Source organism: Furipterus horrens, unplaced genomic scaffold (genome assembly GCF_987537825.1).
Source record: "Furipterus horrens unplaced genomic scaffold, mFurHor1.1.pri manual_scaffold_2, whole genome shotgun sequence".
Taxonomy (NCBI): domain Eukaryota; kingdom Metazoa; phylum Chordata; class Mammalia; order Chiroptera; family Furipteridae; genus Furipterus; species Furipterus horrens.
The window spans coordinates 107451257-107462506 of record NW_028327172.1 but is presented as its reverse complement, the minus strand read 5'-3'; the positions used below and the strand labels follow the sequence as shown (position 1 = coordinate 107462506).

The 11250-nt window shown below is 35.0% G+C and overlaps 1 non-coding gene across 1 annotated transcript; it reads left to right on the top strand.

The window, feature by feature from the left end:
* The first annotated feature begins 3194 nt into the window (after positions 1 to 3194).
* On the top strand, positions 3195 to 3301 carry LOC150019270 (U6 spliceosomal RNA). Its single transcript, XR_016509394.1, has one exon. It is a non-coding gene; the product is annotated as a U6 spliceosomal RNA (small nuclear RNA).
* Positions 3302 to 11250: the final 7949 nt, after the last annotated feature.

The following is an 11250-nucleotide window of genomic DNA, read 5'->3' as shown; positions in this document are numbered from 1 at the left end:
ATAAATCAGAGTGTAGCAGACAGTAACACTGATGTTCTCAGTGAGTTTACTTCATATTGATCTAACACCTTCAACAGACAAGCAGCCTATTCAGGTTTCATGTTTTTTGTTTCTTCAAAAAATACATCATACACCAAAATTAATTTTGAAAAGATATACAATGATTTTAATATATGTGGAAATACAGATATATTAAATTAAATATTCAGAACAATGGAGCATTCCACTCTTGATAAGTCAAAAATCACCAAGGGTCATTTGCCAGATAGAAAAGTAGTGCTGTAAGATGTAAAAGTGTCTTGAGATGAGGAAATACAGCATGGGCTATGTCACAGGTAGCTCAGCAAAAGAACTGTTCAGAAGGAGTCTAAGGTCTGATGAATGCAACACAATATGGTGGAACTTTAACTCAAGAGGTGATAACTTAGCATTGGAAGGAAAAGCATAAAAAAAGAAAATTACAGATATAACTACTGGTTTTCACCATCTTTGTGAGGATGTTGGAAAGGCTAAAAGCCAAAACTGAAACAATGTGCAAAACCTATTAGCAACAGGGGATGCATAACAGAGGAATGACCAAGTCACACTTGCAGGCTATCCGTGCCATTTGTAACTAACCATAAATTGTGGTAAAATCTAAAATAACACTGAGGTAAGGGACTATGTGGAACTGAAAACAAAAACACAGTTGTAAGTCTTCCCGTTCGTAATGCATACAGAGTTGAAGTTTCTAGGATAGAGTTGTGCTTCTTGTGGCAGTCATTTCTCTAGGAGACACATTCTGTAGGATTATTTTCCAAAAAAAGAAGTAGTCAAGTCTTACTACCAGTGAAAAACTTGCTGAGGTCCAAAATTACAGGGTCTTTTCCAGTTTTCTCTGTAAGACAAAGTGACTGATTTTTAATTTCATTTTAAATATTCAAGAAGGGCTCTGAGGAACTACAGTTGACCACCCACATTCAGAATATTATTGGAAGTTCTATATTTTATTGAGATTAGAAATTCTGGGTTTTATTTCTATTTTTTCAATGTTTAGTTTACTTTAGCTTCCTATAAAATTTTGTGTTGCAGAGTAGTTAGTTATCATAATATTCATTATTAATGATTTTCACATTTCTTAAAAATAAAATATGATGTTCAAATAATGTAAGCTTCTATAGTCAGAGGTGATTTTAATTTTTTAATTAAATTAATTTTACCAAAAAACCATATGTAATGGGAAAAAAATCTTGGCCCTGTATAGTTCTTGGTATATAAATACCCAAGGTATTAGGTAACTTTAGAACTGAAGTTCGGTAGGTTTTGATTAACATCACCAATTATTTCTGAAAGCGTCCGACTTATTTTTGCATTATTCTCTGCTATGTTCCATGGACAGTCTTCAAATAGCCACTTGATCACGCTCTCCCTCTTGTCTAGCTCTGTCTTCCTGCATATATCCACCACTCTGTCCCCTAAAAGCTGAACGTTTCTCGAGAGTGTAGGTGACAGAATGGGCTCGGGACCATGTAACAAACAGTGGTGGCACAGTGCCAGAGGTGCTCCCAAACCTTCAGCTCCCAATTTGAGGCTCCATTTCCTGACAATTCAAAAAAATCTTCACACTTTTGAGAAGAGACAATATTTAGTTCATGTTGTACTATAATCTTATTCCTAAAACTCTAACCAGGTATGTAGTGAATTAGGAAATTATAATTAATCCACCTGTTCTAGTCTGTTCAGACTACTAAAACAACAACAAAACAATACCTTGAACTGGGTGGCTTACCTACAAACATTTACTTCTCACAGATTTGGAGGCTGGGAAGTGCAAGGTCAGGATGTGAGCAGATGCAGTGTCAGGTGAGGGCTCGCTTTCAGATTCTTGTGTAGCCATCTTCCTGTGGTGTCCTCACATAGCAGAGGGGGCAAGGGATCTGTGGGGTCTCTTTTATAAGCGCTCTAATCCCATTCACGAAAGCTCCATCCTTATGACTTAATCATCTCCCAAAGGCCCCAATTCCTAATATTATCGCACTGGGCATTAGGTTTTAATATATAAACTTGGGGGGGCACACAGAATTCAGTCTATGGTACCACTTCTACTGCTCACAGCATCTAGATTATAGATTATTTTTTTCCTATCATTCTTGAGGTTTTCCCTCTTAATATTTAATGTGTGGAAATATCCAACAAAGAGAGTCTGATTCATTTATGTGTGTTAAGTATTCATGTTTTGGCTTGATTTAAAACCTTACCAAGACAATAAAGCTCATAATACAAGACAGTTGTGCCAATTCTCTAAACTGAATTTTGGCTGCTCTTAGAAGAGGAAGAAAGGAAAGATGTTGAAAAGGCCTACAAAACATGCATATCTTCACCTTTAGCTTCTAGCTGCTAAACTTGAGTCAATCTATTCATTTTCTTCTTTATCACTTGGCTAGTTGAAAATGCTCCCCTTCCCTAGCTAATACACTCCATTTTCTCCTAGTTAGTAAGCCATAAATCTATCAGTTCCTCTCTCTAGCAATGGGACTTGGCTATAATCAAGCTTTCTCTAACTGAAAAAAAAAAAAAAAAAGTAAATGTATCCCAAAGAGAAACCTGAAAAAAAATTCTTTCCTCAAAATCATATGCAAACTAGGAAATCATAATATTTGAGTTGAGTTAATACAAATTGTTGCTGTAAAGAGATACTAACCTGTAACAAGTACAGAAGTGATACATTTCCATTGGCTAATAAAATTAATCTTCCTATGTGTTTTTTTTTTTTTGTAATGTCATTATTCAATATAAGACAAATAAGAAATACTTTGACTTTCAATGATATTCTTAGGAAGACAACAATGAGAATAAAATGCATTTATGTGTATTTTGAACAGTGGGAACTGAATTTTCAATAAGTGCTGAATGGCAAAAAATTAGTATTCATCGTTAGTAACCCTCAAGAGTGATCTGGACATTATCAGTTTACACATTGGTCAGAGGTTATTCTAAAGGCTGTAATAAGAAACAATACACTTATGAAACAAAAAATTAGATATAAGTATTTCTTTTTAAAAAGCTATTATTAATGTGCTAACAATTAGTGATGTAGCAAAAATCTATAGTTCTAATCATAGATGGAGCAACATAGGTGTTATTTACATGCTTAGTTCATCAGTAGTTGTATACTGAAATAAAAGGAAATATATTTTTTAAACTTTTTGTTTCTAGTACTCATTTCAGCAGCACATACACTAAAATTAGAACAATAAAGAGAAGATTAGCATGATTCCTGTGCAAGGATGACACACAAATTTGTGAAATATTCCATATTTTTTAGCCTCGAAAAGGCTGCTTAAAGCTAGACTGGGACACCAGCTAACATCTGGAATGGATCCTGAAGGAGAAAACAGTAAAACAGCAAACACTGGACTCTACTGAGATGAATTTCACCACCTTCTTTTTCATTATTTGCACTATCTTCTCTCCAGCATAGCTTTGTAATATTGTTCTTTTTTCTTAAATTTTGTTCCTAATTATATCGCTATTTTTATTGTTTATTTTATTATATATATTTGTTTTTATTTTTTAACTTTTATTTTAGTTTTAACTCCAATCTCATATTTTACTCTTCCCTTCTCTTACTCCATTTTGCGTTTATCCCTCTCTTTCTTATTTTTGTTTTAAATTTTATTTTTATTTTTATTTTTCTACGCTTTGTTTCTATTCCTCACTCTTATTATTTCTCCTCCTTTAATCTTCTCAAAACGATCTTTCTTCCCATTAGTCATTTCAATTTTTTCCCTTTCTTATAATATCCTTATTGTTATTTCACCTTTATTAATATTTGCTTGTTTGTCATTGATATTGACATAGTTGTTGCATTTCTTTAATTTTATTCCTAGTTGTTCACTATTTTTTAAATATTTAAATCTCATATTTATTGTTCCCTCATCCTACTCCATTTCACCTTCCTCCTGCCCTGTCCTATTTTTGTCTTAAATTTTATTTTCTCTCTTTCTTAGCCTGGTTTCTAACTGTTATTGTTTTTCCTCCCTCTATCCCCTCAAAATCAGTTTTCTTTTCTTTAGACATCTCAAAATATTTTTCTTCTCTTTTGTTTTTCTTTCTTATAATATTCTTATTCTCTTTTGACCTGTATTAATTTTTGCTCCTTTGTTGTGAATATGGCTGTGGTGGTTTTTCTTCAGTTTGGTTCCTATTTTTTCACTATTTTTTCTCCAAACCTCATATTATATTTCTCCCTTTTCTTATTCCAGTTTGCCCTGTTGCCTCTCTATTTTATTTAGAATGTAAATTATATCTTATCCTTTTCTTCACCTTGTTTCTATTGCCTACTATTATTATTTCTCCTACCCCTACCCTCTCAAAATCATTTTTCTTTCCTTTAACCACCTTGTATTCTTTATTTTCTTTTGTATAATGTTTTAATTCTCTTTCCACATTTATTAATCTTAGTTCTTTTGTTGTTGATATCACGGTAGTGGTCAGGGGATATTTTCTCTGCTGTGGGTCTTGTTTCCTGGGTTGTTTTGTTTTGTTCTGGAAACTCCTATAAAATAGCATACAAGATATGGTGGGGGTTGTGACTCTCAGTCAGCCAGCCAGAGAGGAAAACCCACCAATGAAGGAGCCAACAGGTACCAAAAATCACAACAAGAGAGCCCACATAAACTGTATAAAGGGCATCCTTAGAGTATCCAGTTCAGGAGTTCAAGGAGACTGTACCACTGAGTCCCATAGGACTCCTACCACAGAAAGCCATCCCATGAAGACAAGAAGTCAAAGCAGATCAATCTAATAAGCAGAAACAGACAAAAAGAGCCAACTAAAATAGGGGGACAAAAAATAATGCCCCAATCAAAAGGAAAAGAGGAATATCCAGAAAGAGTGTTAAATAAAATTGAGGCAAGCAAATTATCAGACAAAGAGTCCAAAGTAATGGTTATAAGGATGCTAAATGAACACAGTGAGACCTACAAGGAACTTAGTGGGAACTACATCAGCATGAAAAAGCAATTATGAATAAGAACCAGAAAGAAATGAAGAATACACTATCTGAAATGAAGAATATACTAGAAGAAATTAGAGTTAGACAAGATGAAACAGAGGACCAAATCGGCGAGTTGGAAGACAAAGTAGAAAAAACAGCCAGAACAACAAAATGAAAAAAGACTAAAAAAGGGAAAGAAGAACTTAAAGGGGCTGCAGGGCAAAATGAAATGTAATAGTATTAACACCATAAGAATTCCAAAAGTCGAAAAGGAACAAGGGATAGAAACCCTGTTTGAAACAATAATGACAGAAAACTTCCCTTAGTGAGGGAAAAAGTCATGCAAGTTCAGGGAGCACAGAATGTCTTAATCAATATGAACCCAAAGGGTCCACTCTAAGAAAAATCATAAACAAAATGGCAAAATTTAAAGACAAAGAAAAAATGTTAAAGCTAGCAAGGAAGAAACAGTAACATACAAGTGAGCTCTGATAAGGCTATTAGCTGAATTCTCAACAGAAAATCTACAAGGCAGAATGGAATGGCATAAAATATTTCAAGTTATTAAAAGCAAGGAGCTGTAAGCAAGATTACTTTACCCAGCAAGGCTCTCATTAAAAAGGAAGGTGAAATAAGGAGCTTCCCAGACAAAAAGAAAAAAAAAGAAAAGGCTAAAAGAGTACATCTCCACCAAACCAGCATTGCAAGAGATGCTAAAGCGACTGCTTTAAAAAGATGAAGAAAAAGAGAGGGGGTGGGGGAGAGAGAGAGAAAGAGAGAGAGAGGAACACATGCATGAAGGGGGAAAATGGTAATGAATAAATACCTATTAATAATAAGCTTAAGTATAAATGAATTAAATGTTCTAAGTAGAAGACATAGGATAGCTGAATGGATTAGAAAACACAACCCATATATATGCTGTCTACAAGAGACCCACCTCAGAACAGAAGATCCACACAGACTGAAAGTGAAGGGATGGAAAATATATTCCAAGCAAACGGACATGAACAAAAAGCTGGGGTATCATTACTTATATCAGACAAAATAGATTTCAAAACAAAGGCCATAAAAAGAGGCAGAGAATGTCACTACATAATACTTAAGAGAGTTGTCCAATAAGAGGATATAACCCTTGTAAATATACATGCACGAACATAAGAGCACCTAAATACACAAGAAAAACCATGGAGGACTTTAAGGAGGATATAGACAGCAACAAAGTCATCACAGGGGATTTTAATACCGCTCCGTCAACAATGGCTTGATTGTCCAAACAAAAAAATCAACAAATATTTTGTGGCATTGAATGATATCCTAAAGCAAATAGATTCAATTGATATTTACAGAGCATTTTACTCCAAAGAAGCAAAATATACATTCTTTTTAAATGCACATGGATCATTTTCAAAAACAGACCACATGGTAGGACACAAAACAAGCCTCAACAAATTCAGAAAAATTGAAATTATATCAAGAATCTTCTCAGATCATAATGGCTTGAAACTAGAAACCAACCTCAAGGAAATAACTCAAAAACATTCAAATACACAGAGATTATATAACATGCTATTAAATAATGAATGGGTTAACAATGAGCTCAAGGAAGAAATCAAAAAGTACCTGAAAACAAATGAAAATGAACACACAAAACCCAAAACCCGTGGGACACAGCAATGGCAGTTCTGAGAGAAAATTCATAGCAATACAGGCCTACCTAAAGAAGATAGAAAACTTTCAAGTAAACAATGTAACCTTACATCTAAAAGAACTAGAAAAACAACAACAAACAAAGCCCAGAGTGAGGAGAAGGACAGAAATAATCACTCTCAGAGCAGAATAAAATGGCATGGAGACTAAAAAAACAATTCAAAGAATCAGTGAGTCCAGGATCTGGTTCTTTGAAAAAATAAACAAAATTGACAAACCTTTAACCAAACTCATCAAGAAAAAAGAGAAAGGACCCAAATAAATAAAAACAGAAATGAAAGAGGGGAAGTAACAACTATTACCACAGAAATACAAGGAGTATAAGAAATTTCTATGAGCAACTATATGCCAAGAAATTGAAAAACCTGGGTGAAATAGATAAATTTCTAGAAACATTCAATCTTCTAAAACAGAATCAGAAAGAAGCAGAAAGACTGAATAGACTGATAACAACTAGCAAAATCGAAGCAGTAATCAAATATTTTCAGCACACAAAATCCTGGACCGGATGGCTTCAGAGGCAAATTTTACCAAACACTCAAAGAACTAACTCCTATTCTTCTCTAACTAAGCCAAAAAATTCAAGAAAACACTACCAAACCAGTATTATACAAGGCCAATATTATCCTAATTCAAAAACCAGGTAAAGACACACACACAAAAATTCAAGCCAAAATCTCTGATGAATACTGAGGCTAAAATTCTTAACAAAATATTGGCAATCCAGACTTGGCAATACATTAAAAAGATCATATGCCATGATCAAGTGGAACTTATACCAGAGATTTAAGGATGGTACAATATTCAAAAATGAATAAATATAGTACACCACATTAAAAAATGAAGGGCAAAATTATATAATCATATCAATAGATGCTAAAAAAGCATTTGATAAAGTCCAGCACCTATTTAGGACATAAACACTCAGCAAACAGAATAGAGGGAGCATACCTCAACATAATAAATGGCATATATATATGAAAAACCTACAGCCAACATCACACTCAATGGGGAAAAACTAAAATTTTCCCCTTAAATTTAGGGACAGACAAAGGTGCCTGCTTTCACCATTCTTATTCAATATAGTACTGGAAGTTTGAGCCACAATGATCAGATAAGAAAAGGAAATTAAAGGCATTCAAATTGGAAAGGAGGAAATAAAACTGTCATTGTTTGCAGATAATACGATAGTGTACACAGAAAATCTATAGTCTCCATCAAAAAACTACTTGACCTAACAAGTGAATTTGGAAAAATAGAGGGATACAAAATCAATATTTAGAAATCATTGGCATTTTTGTACACCAACAATGAATTATCATAAAGAGAAACTAGGAAAAAACCCATTTACTACCGCAAAAAGGAAAATTAATTACTTAGGAATAAAGTAAACCAAGGAGGTGAAAGAGCTATACTTAGAAAACCAAGAACACTAAAGGAAGAAATTGAAGAAGATAGAAATAAATAGAAGCATATACTCTGTTCATGGATTGGAAAAATTAACACCATTAAAATATCCATACTACCCGAAGCAATCTATAGAGTCAGTGCATTCCTTATTAAAATACCAATAGCATATTTCACTGATTTGGAGCAAATACTCCAAAAGTTTATATGGAACCAAAAAGACCCCAAATAGCCTCAGCAATCTTGAGAAAGAAGAACAAAATAGGAGGGATCACAATACCTGATGTAAAACCATACTACAAGGCCACTGTAATCTAAACAGCCAGTACTGGCATAAGAACAGACACATAGATCAATGGAACAGAATAGAGAGCCCAGGAATAAACCCAGACCTCTGTTGTTAACTAATATTTGACAAAGGGGGAAGGAACATAAAATGGAATTAAAAGAGCATCTTCAACAAATGGTGTTGAGAGAACTGGACAGGGACATGCAAAAACATGAAACTAGACCTGCAACTTACACCACACACCAGAATAAACTTAATGGATAAAAAGACTTAAATATGAGTCATGATACTATAAAAGTCTTAGAGGAAAACATAGGCAGTAAAATTTTGATAACCCACATAGCTATATTTTTGTAGATATATCTCTTAGGGAAAGAGAAATAAAGGGAAAAGAAAACAAATGGGACTACATCAAATTTAAACCGTTCTGCATGGCTAAAGAAACCATCATCAAATGAAAGAGAACAGACACTCTGGGAAAACATTTTTTCCAATGATACATCAGATGAGGATTTGATTTCCAAAATATATAAATAACTCACATGACCCAATACCAGGAAGAAAAACAATCCAATTAAAAAATGGACAAAGGATTTAAATAGACACTTCTCCAAAGACGACATATGGAGGGTCCACTGACATATGAAAGAACGCTCAACATCACTAGCCATCAGAGAGATGCAAATTAAAACCACAATGAGATACCACCTCACACCAGTCAGAATGGCCATCATCAACAAATAACAAACAATTTGTGCTGGAGAGGATGCAGAGAAATAGGAACCCTGGTGCATTGCTGGTGGGAATACAGACTGGTGCAGCCACTATGGAAAACAGTTTGGAATTTCCTCAAAAAACTAAAAATGGAACTGCCTTTTGAACCAGCAATTCCATAGGATTATACCTGAAGAATCCTAAAACCCCAATTCAAAAGAACCTATGAATTCCTATGTTCATAGAAGCACTATTTACAATAGCCAAGTGTTGGAAACAACCTAAGTGCCCATCTGTAAATGAGTGGATCAAAAAAGTGTGATACATTTACACAATGGAGTACTATGTAGCAGAAAGAGAGAAGGAACTTCTACATTTGCAACAACATGGCTGGAACTGGAGAAAATTATGCTTAGTGAGATAAGCCAGGCAATGAAAGAAAAATACCTTATGCTATCACCTATGTTAACATAAACAAATGAGCAAAATTGAACCAGAGGTATGTAAACAAAGAGTAGACTAATAGTGATAAGGGCGGAGAATGGAGGAGGAGAAGGTGGTAAGAAGGGGAAGGGTATAGTCAAAGGACATGTATAAAATGACCCATGGACATGGACAATGGGGTGGGGACTGACTGTGGGAGAAGGGGTGGGCAGTTTATGGGTAAGCAATAGGGAAAAAAGTGCGACATTATAATAGAAGAACAAACAAACAAAAAATTTTAATGGGGGGACAAATGAAAGCAAAATAAGTTAATAAATGAGCCAGCAAACCGCTCCCCCCCCGCCCCAATAAAAAACCTCACATGTAGGACAGTGAACAAAAGAAAATGTTAAGTATGGAAATGCAATTTTAGTGAATATTAGACGGACAAGGATTTTCCTTCACATTGTATATTTTTCTCCCTACCTGATACCTCCAGAATTTGGCATTCTGAAGAAGTAAGCAATGACATAAGGTTCTTTGCATAAAACTAATAAGGCCAGTTGTTCATAGGAGTTTCATTGACCATGACTTTGACAGGAATGTCATGCCTAAAGAAGACATTCTTGGGCTCTGGTTGTTACAAAAAAGCCCTGAGGAACTGGGATTGACTTTCGAAGATAACAAAAGCCCACGAGAAAAAAGAGCCTGGTGCCTTGGTTGGTTGTATGGTCCATAACAATCTTTCCAGGGAAGGAATGAAGGTTGCTTTCCTGAAAGATGGCTAGACGGGACCTTGAAGCACAATTGAAAACCTGAAGGACTTGAAAAAACAGGTGTTTACAGGCAAGGTTGAATAGCAGGTATGTGGCTTAGCTCCTCTGCCCTGAAGGGCAGACTGAAAGTCACCCTAAAGGTTCCTTGTGTAAGCTACAGAAAAGCAGACGTAAAGATCATATGTGATCATTTGCTGCTCTTGTTGTGTTTATGCAAATGAACATGATAAATAAAAACTGGACTTAATGTGGTCTCTTTAATGACAAGGAGGGTAATCTTAAGGAGAAAAATTGCCATTCAAGGAAAACCACAATGCTCAGTGGTAGACTATAAAGTAGTGCAGCTAACCGTCTTTAGTTTCTTTTCATTTAAAGTTTATTTTCTTTTTTTTAAGTATATTTTATTGATTATATTGTTACAATAGTTCCAATTTTTTCCCCTTTGCTTCCCTCCGCCCAGCACCCCTCTTCTCCGACAATCCCTTCCCCAAGTCCATGCCCATGGCTCACCCTTTCATATATTCTTCTTCTTTTTTAAAAAAATAATTAATTAATTAGTTAAATATTTTAACAATAAAAAATAACAATCCCTCCTTCTCAGACTTAAGACCCTTTACAATCTTATAAAGGACAATGGACGATGGTCTAGAGCTCCTCTAGCTGCTTCAAGCTGGACATGGTCATCGTCCTACCTACCCTTGGGTCAAGAAATCCCTAATAAGAGTGGGGGTGTGGAGGGGAGGGTGGCCTTCCCACAAGGGGAAGGATCGTGCAGACTCCAGGTTGGTTGGCTGTCTCTGGACAACGGCATGCTTGGTTTAACAAGCTGGCATCCTTGTTGTATTCTGGGGGCAACAGGGTTAAAGGACATCATTCAATCTGTAACCACTAGATGACAATAGACAGGTATTAATTTTTCAATGTCCCACATTAGGGAAAAGAAGGGTTTCTTT